The sequence below is a fragment of the Chelonia mydas genome, chromosome 1, assembly GCF_015237465.2.
Source record: "Chelonia mydas isolate rCheMyd1 chromosome 1, rCheMyd1.pri.v2, whole genome shotgun sequence".
Taxonomy (NCBI): Eukaryota; Metazoa; Chordata; order Testudines; family Cheloniidae; genus Chelonia; species Chelonia mydas.
Window position 1 is genome coordinate 223,524,300 of NC_057849.1, and position 20,766 is coordinate 223,545,065.

The window sequence follows — 20,766 nt, forward strand, 5'->3', positions numbered from 1 at the left end:
TCTAAAAAAGTAATATACGTTCTGTGTGTAAGTGTGAAGCATAATGCATTAAATAGGTCAGTGATTCTAAAACTACTTATCCTCTAGCCCTTCTACCAAAAAACAAAACAAAACCAAATAAACAAAAAACCTAGGAGGGGAGGGAGTCAAGACAGTAATAAAAAATGGATGGTTGTTCCCCTATCTCAGGGGTGAGAAGAAGGTAATTTGAGCATCCCTCTGAGCAGCCAAGAAGAGGCATATGTAACCTTTGGGAGGGACAGAGTTTACTTTATCACCCATCTCTTAGTGCTTCAACACAACTCTTATAGAAAAATGACACAGACCCCAGAATTCAGTCTTTGAGGATTTTCATCAAGGATTGCACAGGGCAACCTACCCACAGTCAAGTCCGAAAAGAACAAGACGAATGAATTTATTTGAGCACCAACTCTATAAAATTTTACAATGAGAAAGAAACATGGTAATTATAGCTTAATTTCTACCTAACAACAAGACTACTTCATGATCTACATATATTATCTCCACAGTTATACATAAATATAAACAAAAGAAAGAAAGGAAAACTAAACAGGTCAGTCCCCACAGAAATGCAGCGAGAAGTGACTCGGAGTTTGAAAAGCTTAGGTTGAGTTCACCAGAGTGTCAGTTAGAGTCTTTGTTCATCGACTCTATACAGTCTGCTGAGTCAAAAGCACTGCAATATCTTTCCTCCTCTTGCAGGCAGAGATCACCAGTTGGAACCCACGCAGGCTCTTTCTCTTCCTCTGCTGGACTGCTGCAAAATGATTCAGAGTTAAGGAAAATTAGCTTGCTTTCTGCTCCTGTGGCTGAGCTGCTCCTAAGCCATGTGCAGGTTATACGTCCTTTTGCAAAGCAGCTGCTCTGACTACTTGACCTCATTGGAGTCTATTAGTCCAGCTGTGGGAGTCTATTAGCATGGCCAAAACTACCACACCCATTTCCAGAAACTTCCGGGCATGGAACAGAGCAACAATAACTCAGATACAAACTTATTCCTCCCTCTCTTCTCTCTATCTCTCTTAAAAGAGTGATCTTCCTATTAGGCATGTGGGTTACCCATGCATTTTTGTTTGCATTAAAAATTGACTTTTCAATCTGAAACTATCATACACACACACTGGCAGAGTAGTAGAGGGGAGTTAAAAAGTCAAAAGACAAGTCAGATAATGTATTTCAGTCTTTCTTTAAATCTCATGATTTTAGGGGTCTGACTCATGATTTTTGATCTCTTGAGGCTGGCAAAACTGCAATTATGTCAAGGAACTTAGAGAACTCTACTTTTAGGAAGTACTTGATGGAAAAGAACAGTTTGTTTGAAGGAAAGACTGTAGACTGGATGTTACACTGTCTTGCTGCCATCTCTATGTTCATACACAGAAGTGATGTCAGAAATTAAATATTCCAACAACAGTCAGACAAAGAGAAAACGTTAATCCTAGCACATACCAGATTCCTGTCCCCAAGTAGATGGAGATGAAAGGAGATGTGTGCAGCAACTGGACGCTCTTTAGATCACAGTAGGAAAGCTACGAAATTACAACTGGGCTGGATCAAAAAGAAGACATAATAAGAGCAGCCACACTGTTAGCTATAGTGGGCAAAGGCTGCCACCACATGCCAACCACATGTGGATATGTCAACAGCAGTCCAGAAGGACTCATGTAACACCCTAGATGTGCTCCAAACGCATTTTCAACCCACAGAAAATGTCATATACAAAATTATCTCTTCAACATGTGTAATCACAAATAAAGAGAAATACTCCCACAGAAGGCTTTAATAGCAGCCTGCTGCAACTCTGATGTCAAGATGCACATTTACCATGGTGCCTATAGCCCCAGCATCACTACAGCAACCAGTGGTGGAAGGAGTAACAGACAAAAAGGAAGAGATACCCACAAAGGCCAAAGCCTACTATGACCAACAAGCTAGAGACTTGCCGGAACTACAACTGGCAGTCCCTGTTGGGATCAAATTATTTCCTCAGGACAAATCATACACTTGGAAACAAATTACATGTGTTGAACACAGGAATCCTCATTCATACAATAAAACAGTTGATGGGCATATATTCATTGGAACGACAGATACATATCCCCACTATGAAAACAAGACAAACATGAGTGCAGAAGATGGTGAAATATGCACTCCACTGAGACTTGATCAGCAGGACACAGAAGGAACATAGATATCAGTTGCCCATCAGAACATACTCAAAACACCAGACCACCAGAAGAACCAAGTCCAAGGTAATCTGCTGGCATCAAAAGATATATCTTCTGTGCAATTTGACATTGCAGTGAGTGCAGGTCTACATTTTGTGCAATATTAGGCAGGAAAGAACAACCCTCCCAAACCTAAAAGAAATAGCTTAGTTGCCAGGCAAGGTACAAGTTAAGGCCTGTCTACACTTGATGTGCTACATTGGCACAGCTGCAGAACCACAGCTGTGCTGCTGTAGCACGTCAAGTGTAGACCCTACCCACACTGATGGAAGGGGTTCTCCCATAGGCATAGATAATCCACCTCCCTGAGAGACAGTAGCTAGATCAGTGAAAGAATTATTCCATTGACCTAGCGCTGTCTACATCAAGAGTTAGGTCTGCTTAACTATGCTGCTCAGGAGTGTAGATTTTTCACACCTAAGTGACGTAGTTGCGTTGACCTAATTTTTTAGCATAGATCTGGCCTTAGGTAATTTTTTTTAAAAAGAGTTGATGTTACACACATACATACAGACATACATATAATCTTGTGTGTGTGTGAGAGAGATAATAAAGATTGTGTGGGGTATAATAGACTGTTAAAGTATGTAAGCTGATGATGACACAGGGCCACCTGTCTGGATCTCAGGGATCCACAGATTCTAGGAGAGAATATGCTACGTATCCCATGAAGTGGTGGGGGAGGGAGTCTCATTTTGATTAAACAATCTGAGGGAGACTCCAGAAGGGGAAATTTGTAGAGTTTCCTATTTCTCCTCATCCCCCATTAGCTCCTTCCAGTGGGATTTTTCACAAGAATGGGAGATTCTCCTTCTTAGGCACAGGAGCAAAGCATGCATGTGAGATTGTTTATTTGGTCAAGAAAACTGAAGCAAGTCTGACACACTAATGACTGTGTTTCTTAAAGATTCTTTGTTTTGTGTAAAGAAAAAAAGCAATGGCCTTAGGCAAGCTTGGCATGTCAAATGATAAAAAGAAACTAAAATGACAGAGCTGAATGCCTGTTCTTTCCAAGAAAAGTATCAGTAAGGTCTTTCCTAGACCCAAACAACAGTCTTGTCAGTTAACCATAATGTTATCAAATTAGACTGCATGGTTCTGAGTAATGGAAACCAATTAAACTGCACTGTTGTGCACAGCATTATCAGATTTCAAGTTAGTTAATTTTTCATGTGTTACATCTAGCATGCGAGAGAGAGAGAACGAACTTGAAAAAAAATTCTCACTTTTCTGAGAACATTGAAGGTGCAAAAGATCATGCAAATCTTACCATATGTTATGTGGGGAGTTGTGGTTTGTTTCAGTTGTTTAAAACACCATATTATTCTACCTTAAATTTAGAATAGTGCCTGAGTAGGTTATAAGATACAGACAGGAAATACAGGGGTAAATTCTGAAGGTTTTGGTAAATTCTGGGTCATACGTTTATTTGGCATGTAGCCCAAGAAAGGCCTTCAGGGTTTGATCCATAATTATGTAAGGTAGCTCTTAAAATTAGGATGTACTTTTCATAGGTTTCTTGTATCTTGTATTGATTTACAATATATAGCATGTAAAGCATCTTATATGCTAACTTTTTGATGATTTATGTGAGAGACAGTATTATTTCTAATGAAATAGCACCTAAGTACCTCATACAGGGATTCTATGTTAGGCAGTTGTATGGCCTCCATTACTACAGTATCTGATCTCCTGGGGATTAAGACCCTATTGCACTAGGCACTATAAAACCAACAGACAGTCCCTGTCCCAGAGTTTTCACAATCTAGAAATTAGACAGTATCCTACAGGTGATTAAATAGACAAATAGTGTGAGGGCATATTAACCCCAGTAGTTATATGTTTTGGTTTGTCAAAGGCATAACATTGACTATATATAGCAATGAAGGACAACTACATATATTCTTGTTAGCTAGCAACTCCTGAATTCTAATCCTGGCTCCGCCAATGAGTTGCTGTGTGGTTTTGGGCAAGCTACTTCAAGGCTCTCTGCCTCAGTTACTCCAGATTTACAAATGGTGCAAAGGAGGGAAGAATCCTGCCTAGGGTGTATATTCTTCAGTCTCCAGACTCCAAGGGAGGGATTAAATTACAACAACACTGGAACTATATGCAAGTGTAAACAGAGATCTTTTCCTAGGTCTCCCAATCCGATATTAATAATGAGACATGGAACCTTTAAGATCTAAAACCACCAATCTGAATATAGTTTTCTAGTGATCAGAGTTCTCATCTGATAACTGGTTGGTTACTTGAAATAAAATGTGAACTGGAGTGGTGTTCCCAGACAACTTCATATATGTTGACTACAATGTAGTTGTTCTGGATTTGCAGTATGTAAGGGAGAACAGAATTCATTCCTCAAATTATAATCCAAAGTATGCCTCACAAAAATCTCTCTTAAAGGAAATGTAATAATCTGAAGAACTTCAGTGCTCAGGCAGATCTACAATAAACAATGCCTCATGTAGGGAACTAAGAATACAACCCCATGCCAATAACTGAGGTCACTTAGGTCACACATAGCTTGCTTTCCTCATAGTTCTTCCCCACATGTGGCAGTTAACTATGACCCCAATTTGGAGATGGTGCAGAGTTATAATGCTCCAGTAGGAGCACTGGGAGTTATTGTGACACAAAAGGAATGGAAAATTCCTTGCGTCTTCCATTCTCCCATACTAAAGCAAGGACCAGCCACAATCTGGCCATTGGCAGGGATTGGTGATGAACTGTGTTCACCATCACCACCACCGATAGGCTTTCTCTATCATTTATGACATTCAGATTGTTTAGGACTCTGGCAAGGACACTCTTTGTATGGTGGCTATGCCTAAATCCATAACTGAATTTATCATACTCATCATTGCCATCCAAATAGTCTTGCCACTACCCCTTCAAAGACTTTGCCAAACAGGGAAGGTTAAAAACCAATCTACAATTGTTAAGACAAAGATTTGCTAAATCTATTTGCTGATTTTTTCCTTCCTGCTTGGCAACGATGAGATAACAAGTGACTATTCTCTGTGTAATGAGAAATTGGGCCTCAGGCTTTTGTTACCAGATTACTGCTTTACCATTGATTTTCTCTTGAACATCTGTCACCAAATTGAGAAGCATGGTGAAATTTTAGTTATCTCTTTCTTTTTAAATGTACTGTACTCTCGTATAGAGATCCCTAATTGCAATAATTCCAGAGGATGACCTCAATGGCTATTCACTGCAAGCATTAATTACATCTCAGGTGCAGTCTCCTCAGCCCCACTACGTTATAGATCTTGCCACTTGCACTTTCATTATGTCAATAGCACCAGGGCAGCACAATAATAACTAGCTGTTTTCCTTTTTCTCAGGTTGCGTTGGTAGTCTTGTATCTGGCTTCATACTCCCACTCTTTTGTCTTGCTATTTTTACCTGTGAAACATCTACTGCCTATTCACATCCTCCCACACCTTCATTATTGCTATAATCCTAGAGCATTACTGCATGACCTATCAGTTAAGTCTTCCTCACTAGATCATTCTTACTGTATTCAACACTTCTAAAAAACAGTTAGTCTTTATATACTCTACATTATAATGACGCAAAAAGCCAGAGCAATACATTGATTCTGCTGACCAAACAACTCACAAGACATGTTTAAGCAGGTTATCCCTACTGAGTGCATGTTCAGATTCATCTGGGATTCTCTCAGCACCAATTTATGAGATAACAAGGCTACAGATGTAACCTCTGATTCCATCTGAACCATTAACAAAAACCACAAAACTGGAAATGATTAAAATCAGAGTAAATTTCACCTTTACTTCAAGTGCAATGATAATGATAGAGGAAATTAGTGGACATCTGCAATTATGATTCAGATATTTTACTGAGGTTGGTCAGGAAGGGACAGGTTTTTCAATGCATTTAGTTAATGCTAACAGAATAGTCTTTTCACGCTATAAAATATTACTATATATACTGGTTTCAGAGTAGCAGCCATGTTAGTCTGTATTCGCAAAAAGAAAAGAAGTACTTGTTAGTCTCTAAGGTGCCACAAGTACTCCTTTTCTTTTTACTACATATAGTGTATATGTCTCGTTCAACACATTGTCACTACTGTTATATCAGATTAGTCTCTTGTTCTGGTAATAATTCCTCACCTCATCTTGCTAAGAATCACTGTGTAAGATCTTTATCCCAGGGGTGGCCTTTATATCATCAGTTCAAAACGACATTTGACAAGGATCCATTTAAATAAGGCACACTGGTTAGGCAATAAGAAGTGACAGGCAGTGCATTGCTGAACAATTATTGTATGCCTTGGTTGGTGTCAGAAGGCCAAAGGGCAAGTGACTTTAACCACTCAAGAAGGGCAATAATCTCCTAGTAATGTACTGCCTGGAATTCCTATTGAGATTATAGCATGAAAGCTCCAGAAAGGAAAGATGGAGAACAGCTGAGAGATGACTGAGCACCAATCAGGGAGCACCCTTTGTGATCAGGATTCTAAAGCCATTTCATAATTAACAAAAGCAAATAAACCCCACCTTATTTAGAAGCATAACTTGAGGCATTGTTGTGACAATGTTGGCCTTTGTCTATCCAGCCAGTAGGAGCAGAAGCAGCCAAATGTAAGGGGACTGTTGCCCCCTTACTAACATTCAGTGGGGGTGTTTTAGTTACTAGCTCCCAGTGCTAAAAACAGGGGGAGGGTCGATGGTGAATCAGGACCCTGAGACTGACAGCCCCCAGGAACAAGGAGGAGAGGCCAATGCTCCAGGTCAGCCTGAATGACAGGACATGCAGGCTAATCAGGGAAGTCAGGAAGCCAGGGAGGTCCCATCCTCTGTGTGAGCTGGAATTGCCTGGGTCAGACAGAGTGGGCCAAGCTAAGGAGAAAGCAGGGGCCCGAGCTGAGCTGGGGAGCAGAGCTATGCTAGATCCAGAGGGACCAGAAAAGCAGCCCAGAGAGAGCAGACCCCGTCCTGGGAACAGAGCTGCAGCCCCAAAGCCAGAGGCACAGCCCAGAGAGAGCAGACTTGCCCTGGGAGCAGAGCTGCAGCAACCAGAGCCAGAGGGGCCAGAAGAGCAGCCCAGGAAGCAGGTCAGTGCTGGGATCAGAGTCACAGAAGCAGCCTGCAGAGCAGACCTGTCCTGGGAGCAGAGCTGCAGCAACCAGAGGCAGAGGGGCCAAAGAAGCAGCCCAGGAAGCAGGTCAGTGCTGGGATCAGAGTCACAGAAGCAGCCTGCAGAGCAGACCTGTCCTGGGAGCAGAGCTGCAGCAACCAGAGGCAGAGGGACCAAAGAAGCAGCCCAGGGAGCTGGAGGCAGAGCAGCAGCAGCAGCGCTGAGACAGAGTGGTGGAGCTGGGGCTGGAGCAGTCTGGAGCTGGGTGCGGTGAACAGCTGGTGAGAGCGAGGGGGACCCTGGGCAGCGGGCCCAGCACAGGGAGACACCTCAGCCAAGAGGCTCTGCAGGCCAGGCTTGGATCGTAATCCCGACAGGGCGGGGGCGACACTGGGAAGAGGGGTCCTACCACTTAGAGCCTGAGAGCATGTGGCCACCACCAGAGCAAGTGTCGAACCCACAGCATCCCCGCAGCACAGCCAGGGCCTGAGAAGAAGGCCTGGGACATACAAGGAACAGCCTGTGAACTGCCCTGACATTCCAGAGACACTGTTTGTGACGTTCCCTGCCACAGAGCGGGGTGATGTGTTCCTTTAACCTTTCCCATTTTTCCTTATTCTTCTTAAAATTGTTGATTAAATAACTTGCATTTGCTTTAAATTGTACGTAATGGTCAGTGGGTCAGAGAAGTGCCCAGTGCAGAGAGAATACTCCGGAGTGGGGACACCCTAGCCCCTGTCCTAGGTGACCATAGCAGGGTTGGGGGTCGAGCCCCCCAGGAATCCTGGGCCCAGCCTTGTTGGGGTTACAAGGACTCTGCCAGACAGGAGAGTGGAAGCGGAGTCCTCAAGGGCAGGGAGGCCACTGGGTAAAGGAAGTGGAAGCGAGGACTCAGATCCTTTCGCTAGCCCACTTCACCGGGGTAGTGCAGAAGCCAGGAAAGTTCCCCACAATAGCAGGACTATTCCCCCGCTTACACAAAGGAAGACCCTCTGGACATTCATATAGCCTCCTACCGTTTTGACTGGACTTTCTCTGTCCTGTGATGATTGGCTGTTTGCTCCCACCTTCCCCCCCCCACACACATTCTCTTCACCTCAACTTCACTCCACAGCTGCTCCTCTTCCCCACCCCACATCTTGTCCCTCTCAACCACCTCATCTTTTCTTTTCCTTTAGGTGATCCCTTCCTAACTAAACCCATCCCACCTCTGCATCCCAAAAAGAAAAAACTGTGGCACTAACATGGCATTTGATGTCATCCACTCTGCTTGTGTGCCAGACCCCTTCTCCCACCCTGTTTGTTTTGTCTATGGGACTGTAAGCTCTTCAGGCAGGGACCAGGGCAGCGCAGAGGTAACAACTGGTCCCCATTATCGGTTGATCCTGAGGCGCAACCATAAAACACTATTAATAATTATTATTATTAATAACTCATGAAAACTGATGTAATTGGATAGTTTTAGCTTTATCACCAGGACCATAAAGTATGCTACTGTAATAGAATTGTACTACATACATCATTTTTTAAATTCCTACAGTTTCAGCAATACAAACTTGCTCTTTACACGACCTACAGGTGTTGTAAAATGTTTTCCCTTCACTTACAGCTAACATTGGAACACTGTGTATGTCATAAATAACCTCAGATGCCAAGGAGACAGCGTAGTTTAGTAATCAAATAAGGCAGCCATGAATTTCTGAGTTCTAATCCCAACCTAGACTGGCTCACTGTACGGCCTTGAGCATGTCACACTATCTCTATTTCCCACGTGTAAAATTAGGGGTGATAATAGTGACCTCACAGGGATCATGTGTAGACAAAACAGTTAACGTTTGTACAGTGCTTTGAAGAAGAAAGAACTATATACATTATTTTTTTTTTTACATGTTATGATTTTTTTCTTATTTGTTGGCGAGAGAAGGTCAGAAGTAGGAAATAAAGGCTCATGCCATTGAACTTCCATGGGAGCTGGATTGAGACCTACACCAGTATGATTAAGGGCCGAATCCATCAGCCACTAAAGTTAATGGAAAGACTTCTTTAATTTCAAAGGAGCAAGAGCAGGCCTGTAGTTAAGTATGGTTAAGTAAGGAGCTAAGGCAGCAGCACAGGAAGTGAGGTGTAGCCTCTCCACTAGACTTGAACCCAGCAGGGAGCGTCACTTCTGTACTACTCAGCTTTGAAAAGTTCCCTTAACTTGATGATAGCATATTTATCGAAGCAGAGTTAAGCAGGTTGCTTCCTAAAAATTCCTAAAATTTAGAACTAGGGCTGCCACGGTGTGAGACACAACATCCTCCCATATGCATAACCTCACAGGCATCCCCACTAAATGAACCTCCCAGCCACCAGCATAACCACAAAGGACACCTGTTCCACACATTGTTTCAGCTACACAGTTTTCCTCCCCCCCCCCCCCCCCAAAAAAAAAAAAAAAAGGAAACTTAATTCTGGGATGTATTAGAATGAGTTTTGTAGGCAAGATAAGTGGAGTAGTAATTCTTCTGCTCTACTCCGTACTGATATGGCCTTAACTGGAGTATTGTGCCCAATTCTGGTTACCACATTTCAAGTAAGATGTGGACAAATTGGAGAAAGTCCAGAGAAAAGCAACAAAAATGATTAAAGGTCTAGAAAACATGACCTATGAGGGACGATTGAAAAAACTGGGTTTGTTTAGTCTGGAGAAGCGAAGACTGAGAGGGGACATGATAACAGTTTTCTAGTACATAAAAGGTAACGTTACAAGGAGGAGGGAGAAGAACTGTTCTCATTAACCTCTGAGGATAGGACAAGAAGCAATGGGCTTAAATTGCAGTAAGGGCTGTTTGGGTTGGACATTAGGAAAAACTTCCAAACTGTCAGGGTGGTTAAGCACTGGAATAAATTGCCTTGGGAGGATGTAGAATCTCCGTCATTGGAGATTTTTAAGATCAGGTTAGACAAACACCTGCCAGGGATAGTCTAGATCCGGGGTTCTCAAACTTCATTGCACCGTGACCCCCTTCTGACAATAAAAATTACTACAGGACCCCAGGATGGGGAACCAAAGGCTGAGGCCACCCGAGCCCCACTGATCGGGGGTGGGGCCAAATCTGAAGCCCCAGGCAGGAGGCCTGTAAACTGAGCCCTAACACAGGGCTGAAACCCTCAGGCTTTAGCCTTTGGTGGTAGGGCTCGGGCTTCGGCTCTTGGCCCCAGCAAGTCTAAGCCAGCCCTGGTGACCCCATTAAAATGGGGTCCTGACCCACACTATTTGAGAACCGCTGGTCTAGATAATGTTTAGTCCTGCCATGAGTGCAGGGGACTGAACTAGATGACCTCTTGCGGTCCTTTCCAGTCCTACGATTCTATGATACTTTTATAATAGTCTGCTTACCATCTTGCTCTTCTACTATTTTTGTTTCCCTTTGGCATGCACTGCAATTATCCCATTTTGTTCTCACCTCAGAGTCGTCCTGGACCCAGGTTACGATCCCATAAACATTCAGTTCGGAGCACAGGACTCCTATTGCTGTCACCTACAGAATACAGCTCACACAAAGACAGGGACTGAAGCTTCAAAGACAACATTTTACTTGAGCTGATATTGTTAAATTATTTTCTTTAAGGAGCTAGCCCTTCATTAAAATATCAATTTGAACAGAGCTACACTGATTTATATCAGCTGAGGATCTGGTCCATGGACTTTAAAAACAAAGGAACAAAATAACCCACCAGAGTTTGGTCACCTTCCAAGCTTATGTGAGATAGCAGGCCTCTCTAAAAAGAGGATAGCATCAGAGTCCAGATAGTTGTCAGGACAAGATGCATATAAAAAAGTAGTAAATGTAGCCAGTCCTTCATGTCATTACTAGGTTTAAAAACCAACCAGGACAGAGAATGCAGAGCTCTGGCAGGCATAATATGATCATGGCTGCTCAGTCAAGTAAACAAGCATGCTGCATGCTGCAGAGGAACATCGCAGGAAGCCTGACTAATTACTCAAGAGGAAACCCTTCCTGCTGAAGAGATGGCATTTGTAATGTTTTACATGTGGCCCATCTAAACCCATTATTGCATAATATATATATCCTGGGACAAAAGTGCAACCAGCCTCTGACTGGGCATCATGCCATCTGAACAGATGGGTAAGAATGTAGGCAGCCAGGAGCCCATGTATGTGCATTCATTGTGGGTATGGAGAGCAGGATTACTAACTGGAAATATCCAAATGGCTATTCATCCTGAGCTTACACAACCATGGATTTAGGGTGGGGGGTGGGAATTATTAGAGTTTTAATTATTTTAATACAGAAAAATAAAAACCATAATTACAATTATCACATACACAGAAATATAGAATACACATGTCTCTCACATGCACATGCTGAACAACAAGACATAACCAGGATCATTTCACCTGAGATCTCTCTTTTCTGTCTTTTTCCAGATTTGCTATGGGCTAGATTCTGGCAGGAACTTATGCACATGTGCGGTGCCTGTAAGAGACTGAGGAGTGTCCTTCCCTGAATGGCCCATGTGAGGGTTAATCAAAATTACCGCCCTTTTGTTCAGGGGAGTGCAAGGGCTGCTACCAAGATATTTTCTCCCCCTCATTCTCCCCAGAACAGCAATTCACAAGGCAGGCAGCTAGAAGGGTCATGGAGTGGTCAGAACCGAGGACCCATCCCCTCTGGTGTCAACCATCACAGCAGGCTGGTTGGTTGGGGTAATATGCCGCACTCTGTAACAGGGAGCAGCGATTTGTGTATTCGCACATGCACCAAGAAGCTGTGGGAGACCTTCTACCCAGAAGCACAGTGTCTCTTGGTACATGCTCTAGGGGAAAGAGGGGAGCAGCTCCACACTGCACCAAAGGCTGTAGCTAAATGACACAAGTTAGAAACTAAGTGACTTAGAGCTATGTTCTGTACCATTGTTATACTTCTGTTTCATTAGATTTCTGACAAATAGGGACACATTCTGGCTTTTCACTGGAAGGAGAAGCCCTGAACACGGAAGCAAAGATGTAGTACCAAGATAGCATATATAAAGTGGGGGCAGGGGGCAGCTGTGCCACTTTCTGGGACTTTAGGAATGAGCAGCATTTGCTTTCCACTGCATCTGCTACCAAATACTAGCAGGTGCTCCTGGGGATGGGGGGGATTTGCTGATCCTCTAAATAACCTTGACTCCTTGGGAGTGCAGAGCCCCACCACTTTAGATGGCCACTCAAGAAGCTGAGCATAGCATTCTATCTGGATTCTGCAAGCATGTACTGGGGAAAGCAAGATTTCCTGAGCATTATTCCCTCCCAGTAGGGACAGGGTCTAATTTAACCCTCTGTTTCTTAGCAATCTTGCTTGCTATCCTTTATCAATACAACTGAAAGCCTAATCATTTTTGGTTTGCAGTGGCACATGGACTGTTTTTCCTGGGGTTTTTCAGGGTCATTTCACAACCCCACTGAGTTTCTCCTGGTTTTGGCTTCACTCAGAATTTTTTGGCAAACCTAGCCTCATTTTCAATTTGTAATGAAACCAGGCAAGTATTATCTAGCTTCAAGCTTCATTACAAGCATTTCACACAACCCTCTTTAGAAGGAATAATTACTGGTCTTATTTATCGAATAGATTATACAAATCCCCTAGTAAGTAAATTGTACGATTCCGAGGAAGGTTAGTGAGCTAGATTAAACTGACACATCTATTTATTTCCAACCGGTAGACTAAAGGACAGTGACATATCATGTTTATTAATTCAGTAGTTAACCCTGCTTCAGTTGCAGCTCTTACCACTGCAAATAGTGCATCTCATCAGTCCTGTACAATATTTGTATGCAAATGTGTTCATTACTCAGTCTGATTAAAATGATTGACCCACTGATGTTTTAAATATAATACTTTGCACTCCTATAGGGCCTTCCCTGGGAGAATTTCAATGCACTTTGCTGTTTCTAATTAATTCAGCCTGCAGTCACCCATAAAGATTACTACTCCCATTTCATCAATGTGGAATCTGAAACAGAAATTAAAGCCAAACCTTCCCAAACCTATGAGGCCAAGATTGGCAATTTAGGCTAGAAAGAAGTTAGTGGGTTCTTTGTGTGCCCTTACCATGCAAGACTTTTCCACTGCAAAAAGTGTAGCCCAGACTGTGCCAGTGATGAGTTGCACATAATTCAGAGCAAACAGCATCTGTTGTCTAGCTTTGCTGCTACTGTGAGACACTGAGGCTAGTCTATCCAAGCCTGTTACCGTATGCCCCGAGTTGCTCTTGCAGTGGCGGAAAGAGATGTGGGTTTTACTTCTTCTGTCTGTGTAATGTGAGACAGGTTAGTGGTTTAGTGGCAGGGCTTGTGATCCCTGTCTGGTTCCAGCATCTGTTTTCCCCACTTGGTCTTGTTTACTGTATTTCATCATAGAGTAGTAAGACTATTGTGTACAGGAATAATGCCTAGTTCTTGACCTGTAGATCTCAGGTTACCTTATGAAGCAGCTCAGCATCGTTATCCCCATTCTACAGCTACAGAAACAGGCAGAGAGTGGGGAAATGACTTGGCCAAGGTCACCGAACAGGTCACTGAAAGAGCCCGGAATAGAACCTGATCTCCTGAGTTCCAGTCCAGTGATTTATCCACTAGGATTCAGGGTCTCCTTAGTACACATTTGTGTGTGTGTACTGCTTAATGGCCAAACTTGCCCATTCTGATTATTCTTTATTATTAGTTGAGTAAGACCTACGGGCCCAGTTTGAGATAAGGGCAGCATGTGCTAGACACGGAACACACACACATGCACACACTAGACAAGACAGACACCAGATAGTAAAGAGAATAGTCATAGAGAAGGGAAGTGACTTGCATATGATCACCCAGCAGGTTGGTAGCAGACCTGGGAACAGAACCCTGGTCTCCTGACACCACTCCAGTACTTTGTAAGTTGATCTAGAGAGGCAGACAACCTGCTGCAGCAGGCAAACCCCTGCTCCTGTGTTCCCCTTCTGTCTTCTCGAACTGTTTCTCTCATTCCAGGCAACCAAAAGAGTACTCTTCTCCCACAGAGCACCTAGCACCCCATCTTTGCAAATGTCCCTCCAAAGTTGCACAAAAAGTCAGTGGCAAAGCTGGGAGTAGACTGATGTCTACTCTCTCAGTGTTCTGTGAATCAACCACAAGATCATCCTTCCTTCCTTTTTACAGACTCTGTCTCTCTCTCACACACACACACACGTTTATCCAACATCCTGGCCCCAAAAGGTTTCTATATTTATCTATTCTTATTATAGGAGGAGAAGAGACATGTATAAATTACACATGTGGTGCTTCTTATTTTAGCTGAAGTTTCCAGTAGGCTTACTTGTTTTGGGATAAAATTCCAAGCAAGATTTGTTTGCTGTTTTGAGTGCCAAACAGAGCTGTAAGTATGGGCAGTGGTTTGCTCGACTTAGATTTAACAGTTCATAAGGTCTAATTAAATCAGCTATTTCATGATGGAATTTTCCTTCCTTTCAAGTGCTAAGTCGCACAGCCACAGTTTAAGGGTATTTGCTAATACTAATCCAGCTTGCAGATAAATTCAACTTTCAAAATGTAGAGCTTTCTGTTTTTACTAGAAAAGCCCAAAGTTTGGGTGGTGTTTCAAAACACAAAACCCAATTCCAATTTTGCATCTGACTCCTAATATGTACTCCCTCAGAACTTTGGGGTATGTAAAATCCAAGTCCATTTTGATACCTTGCTTATGTACAGAAGGTTTCTTCTGTTTTATACAATCCCAACAGATAATGCAAGCTTGTAAAAACACAATGAATAAAATAAGCAACTGGGCATATTCACATTTTCATCGCTAACTAGATAGTCAGCATCCCCACAGTCCACCCCCTCCAGCACAGGAGGATAAAAAAGGAAATTAGGGCTGTCAAGCAATTAAAAAAATTAATCGCGATTAATTGCACTGTTAATAATAGAATACCATTTATTTAAATTTTTTGGATGTTTTCTACATTTCCAAATATATTGATTTCAATTACAGCACAGAATACAAAGTGTATAGTGCTCACTTCATTTTTGATTACAAGTATCTGCACTGTAAAAAGCAAAAGAAACAGTATTTTTCAATTCACCTAAAATCAGTACTGTAGTGCAATCGCTTTATCATGAATGTTGAACTTGCAAATGTAGAATTATGTAAAAAAAACTGCATTCAAAAATAAAACAATGTAAAATTTTAGAGCCTAAGTCCACTCGGTCCTACTTCTTGTTTAGCCAATCACTTAGACAAACAAGTTTGTTTACATTTGCAGGAGATAATGCTGCCCGCTTCTCCTTTACTATGTCACTCAAAAGTTAGAACAGGTATTCACATAGCAGTGTTGTAGCTGGCGTCGCAAGATATTTACATGCCAGATGCGCTAAAGATTCATATGTCCCTTCATGCTTCAACCACCATTCCAGGGGACAGGCGTCTATGCTGATGACAGGCTCTGCTCGATAACAATCCAAAACTACGCGGACCGACGCATGTTCATTTTCATTATCTGAGTCAGACGCCACCAGCAGAAGGTTAATTCTTTTTTTTGGCAGTTCGGGTTCTGTAGTTTCCACATTGGAGTGTTGCTCTTTTAAGACTTCTGAAAGCATGCTCCACACCTCGTCCCTCTCAAATTTTGGAATGCACTTCAGATTCTTAAACCTTGGGTTGAGTGCTGTAGCTATCTTTAGAAAACTCACATTGGTACCTTCTTTGCATTTTGTGAAATCTGCAGTGAAAGTGTTCTTAAAATGAACATGTGCTGGGTCATCATCCGAGACTGCTATAACATGAAATATATGGCACAATGCAGGTAAAGCAGAGCAGGGGACGTACAATTCTCCCCCAAGGAGTTCAGTCATTAATTTAATTAACGCATTTTTTTTTTTAAACAAACATCATCAGCATGGAAGCAGGTCCTCCGAAATGGTGGCCAAAGCATGAAGGGCATATGAATGTTTAGCAGATCTGGCACAAATACCTTGCAATGCCAGCTACAAAAGTGCTATGCAAATGCCTGTTCTCAGTTTCTGGTGACATCGTAAATAAGAAGAGGGCAGCATTATCTCTTGTAAATGTAAACAAATTTGTTTGTCTTAGCAATTGGCTGAACAAGAAGTAGGAGGGAGTGGACTTGTAGGCTCTGAAGTTTTACATTGTTTTGTTTTTGAGTGCAGTTATGTAACAAAAAAATCTACATGTGTAAGTCGCACTTTCACGACAAAGATTGCACTACAGTACTTGTACGAGGTGAATTGTAAAATACTAGTTCTTATTTTTACAGTGCAAATATTTGTAATAAAAATATTACACATATATCAGTTACACATAAATACAATATATATGAAAATGTAGAAAAACATGCAAAATCTTTAATACATTTCAATTGGTATTCTATTGTTTAGCCGTGCGATTAAAACTGTGATTTTTTTTAATCACAATTAATTTTTTTTGAGTTAATTGCATGAGTTAACTGTGATTAATTGACAGCCCTAGAAATAATTAAATCCAGAGAATGTGACTCTAAGTAAGAATGGTCAGAACTTGCGGGGGTTAAAAATATGCCCCATATTTTATGTGCTTACATTTGATAATGGCAAAGCATTCTCAACTGAGATAAACATTTCTAGTATTTGAACTGAAACTTAACATTTGATATGTTATTACAGAAGAATTACTAAAAAGAATATTGTTAGCCCCATTGTAACAGTGAAGTGACTATATACTAGTGAGAGGACTACTTTAAAAATATTGCACCAGATCCAAAGACCATTGAATCAATGGAAGCCCTTCCTTGGCTTCAGATCCTGTCTACTTTTATTAATAAAAATAAATTGATACAAATTAAAAGGGTGGGGGGAAGAATTGAAAAAACATTTTTAAAGCATGAGGCCAAAATTAGCTTGCCTTACTCCAGTCAGTAGGGATCGAAGTGACTTGATGAGTATGGCAAGCAAGATTTGGCCTTAGAAACTGAAATGTTAGGTCCAGAAAGAATGCTTTGGGGGCTGGGAGGAGGGGGGTAGGATCAGAATGAATGCCATGAAATTTTAGATGCCATTTGGGGCTTACTACAGCTTCCAATGCAGTCAATAAGAGTCTTTCCGTTGACTTTAATTGTAAGGGCCTGGTCCAACTCCAGTCTGATCCTTTACCATTAAGGCCAATAGGAATTTTGCTACTGACTTCAGTGGGAGGAGAACTGAGGCTCTAGAAGCATGGCATATATACACATGCCAGGCATATCAAAGGAAATGAGGATTAGATGGCCAAATGAATTATAGCAATTTTTAAAAGGGAGCAAGTCAGCTGTACACATAGTCAGGAAGGATTATGAGCTTATGATGTATTGTTTGCAAACCTGATTTATTTCAAGTTTTATATAATAGACCAAAACTTCTGTCATTATTGTTATTATTGTTGAGGTTAGTTCACAAACAAATGTTGATTTCTGTCATTGCCATAAAGAGTTTTCAAGGATTTGGATATGTTTTGAGAAATCTCTTTAGTATAGATAGGCCTGAATGGGAACACTGGATCTGAACCCTTAAAAACTGGGGGAAATTTGGATCAGGCTCCAGACTGCTCAACTCAGGACCATCTCTGTAAGATGGATCAGAAGCAGAAAAATGGCTCCAGGTACACTTTAACTTTGAGGTTATTTACATATTGATCTTAACTTGGACACCTCTACCTTTTAGGGCTGGTTACTGTTGGAAAGGTTTACTGATAAGAATGCACAATGTAATGCATCTAAAATATATTACCAGATATGAACAAACAGCTTAATTTGAACTTGGCCTTTCAATTTACGCCAGCCAAAAAGTTTGCCAACCCACATAATTCTTCAATGTCAGTGTTTAATATCAAGGTGGCAGGATCAGAAGTAGTTACATATTTCACTCTTTAATTTTACCTAACTACTTTATTATCTGAGGGGGCATGTTATGTATAGAATTAGTTCAAGAATAATAAAGGAATTAGCTATTAAACTGAACCACTGACCATTGTTTGGAATAAGAACATTGATGAGAAAGTATTTTATTCCATGACACTCTTCATGCATGATAGCTCCTTCCCGAGCTGATAAGCGAGGCCACTACTCTGTCCTCGTTCATAGTCCTCCCAAAGACCCATTTCTACTTTTATAGCTACAAGAACTTAGATGACTAATAAGTGCAGAGAGGCCACAAGGGATAACCCAAATATCTAATGTTTAAAATATGTTGTTGGTATTACCAACATGTGAACAATCACTTTGACTGCTTTATTCGTATGTTATGTCCTAACCCTACATAAACAGAAGATTCAAGTTTCACAATATTTCTCTTTCATGCCTTATGATAGTTTTGGACTGACATCATCATGTTCTTGTAACATTCCAGCTACATTTGATCACTAATCCCATGTTAGGTAAAATTCCGCCATGTACTGCAACAGAAGAAATGCAGCTGAACTTATTGATTTGCAGTTTTATTCTCACCCCATACTCCCAAAAAGGGTCTAATTCTTAGCATTTTTAAAAAATAATTTGTGTTGAGATTTTTTGGGATCAATCCATTTGCACCAATAGGGTTAAAAAACTCAGAGTTGTGAACACATTTAACTGAGAGATTTGCAGCCCATGAAATTACAGCATTCCCTAAAAAGTGTATTTTTACTGTTGGATGAACTGCATATAGGTAGTTCGGACAGTTAAAAGAGCAGCTAAAGCAGAGCTAAATAGCTTAGCATTGTCTTGTAAGTTACCACTCCAATATCCAATCCACACATCTTCTTGAAAAATACTATTATCTAGTTCTGTTGCATGCTAAATCTATGAAATTAATGTGCTTTTGGGAAACTAAAGCCTGTGATATTCTGCTTTACCTGCCCAGCCTCTACGTACTGATGTCCAGACAGATGACCATGAAACTGAGGGATGAGATTTCCCCCCACATTTTTGCTTTAAAATGTTTTAATTTTATTAAATATTTCCCTTTCATTTGCCATCTTTGTCACAGTTCAGCAACTGCTCCTGTAGCTCTCCGCTCAGGATCCATGAAGGGCACCCCTTCTAGGCTCCCAGCTCCTCAGCAGTCACTGTCTTGCGTAGAGGCCCATGTCTCTCTCTCTCCTGACCAGGATTTTTTCCAGGCTGCACAGTTCCCTGTCTACATTGTGATATTCCCAGTAATTCAGACTGCCTACACAGACCAGTACTGGTGCTTTGCTTTCTCCCCAGCAGCTATGAACAGCTGTAATTGCCAGCCGTTATGAGTTACCACACAGCTCTTTATAAGCAAGCACATTTATTCTTAAGGTTGGAAAGCATTACAGAGAAAACATTAAACAATACAAGCCTGCGCACATGTTTTAAAAAAACCCACCACACACAACTTACCAGAGGACAACCCAGCTACAACCTCAGTCTCTGGTAGGTGTCAGTCCTTCAAAACCCACACATGGGTTTTCCCCATGGTTACAAGTTTATATCCGTCTCAGCGTCTGAACTAGACCAACCGTAACAGTTCAGCTTTTCGTTTATGCAGCTTGAGGCTTTGATCTTGGCCTCATGGAAGAGGTCATCAGCAGACAATGGCCCATTTCTCATAGCGAAGCTTCAAAAGCCTGTTTTTTTGCATAAACAGGAGATTGGGAATTTGCATTCACCTCCCCTTAGATATTTCCCAGGAGATCCACTTCACATGTATTGTCCCAAAAGTCCATTCTTGTCTGGCACATCCTTTTATCATCCAGGCTTTATATCACTTCTCCCCCTTAGAGAGATTACATACCATGCTGGCCCACAATACATACATGTTGCCTTTAGTACAACACACTCCAAAGATACTTAAACTTAATTCAATGAGGATATTGCCATCTCTCTCACAAACTTCATCATGGTTACCTACAATGGGGCTGAAGTAGCAAGCTGCAGAGCACCTTCTGACTTCATTGAAATCTGAAGACGCCAACACCTTTCAGGAAGCACTCAGCAGGCCCTGATGGGCACAATCCTTTGGGTGACTCTCCCTCAACTCCTTTTTAACACAGTGGGAATTGTAGGTGCTCATCACTCCCCAGATAATTGGCCCTTACCACCACATTATCATCAATTATTACGATCTAAGTTAATAAAATGCAATACCAGGTTCCAAAGAAGAACACAGGCAACAAAGCTCAAAAAAAATTAAAGTAGTATTTGGGCTGCTCTAATTTATACCAGAGCCTGAGCTAGGCCTTGCATAACCCCAGAATACTGAAGAATCCAGGCCCCTTTGAAGCCTATAGGAATTTTGTCATTGACTTCAACTGAGCCTGGATTTCAACCTGGAAGTGTAAAAGTGACTCGGGGTTTGTGGCCCCTCCTTCCTCCTTTTGTCCCTGCTCTCAGTGCAGAGACTTAGACT

At 41.7% G+C, this 20,766-nt stretch overlaps 1 long non-coding RNA gene across 2 annotated transcripts in view; it reads right to left on the reverse strand.

The window, feature by feature from the left end:
• Positions 1-379: 379 nt before the first annotated feature.
• Positions 380-20,766, reverse strand: part of LOC122463829 — a 62,389-nt gene continuing 42,002 nt past the window's right edge. For both annotated transcript variants that reach the window (XR_006287462.1, XR_006287463.1), the window contains one exon: positions 380-778. This is a non-coding gene — a long non-coding RNA (uncharacterized LOC122463829). The remainder of the gene's footprint in view (positions 779-20,766) is intronic.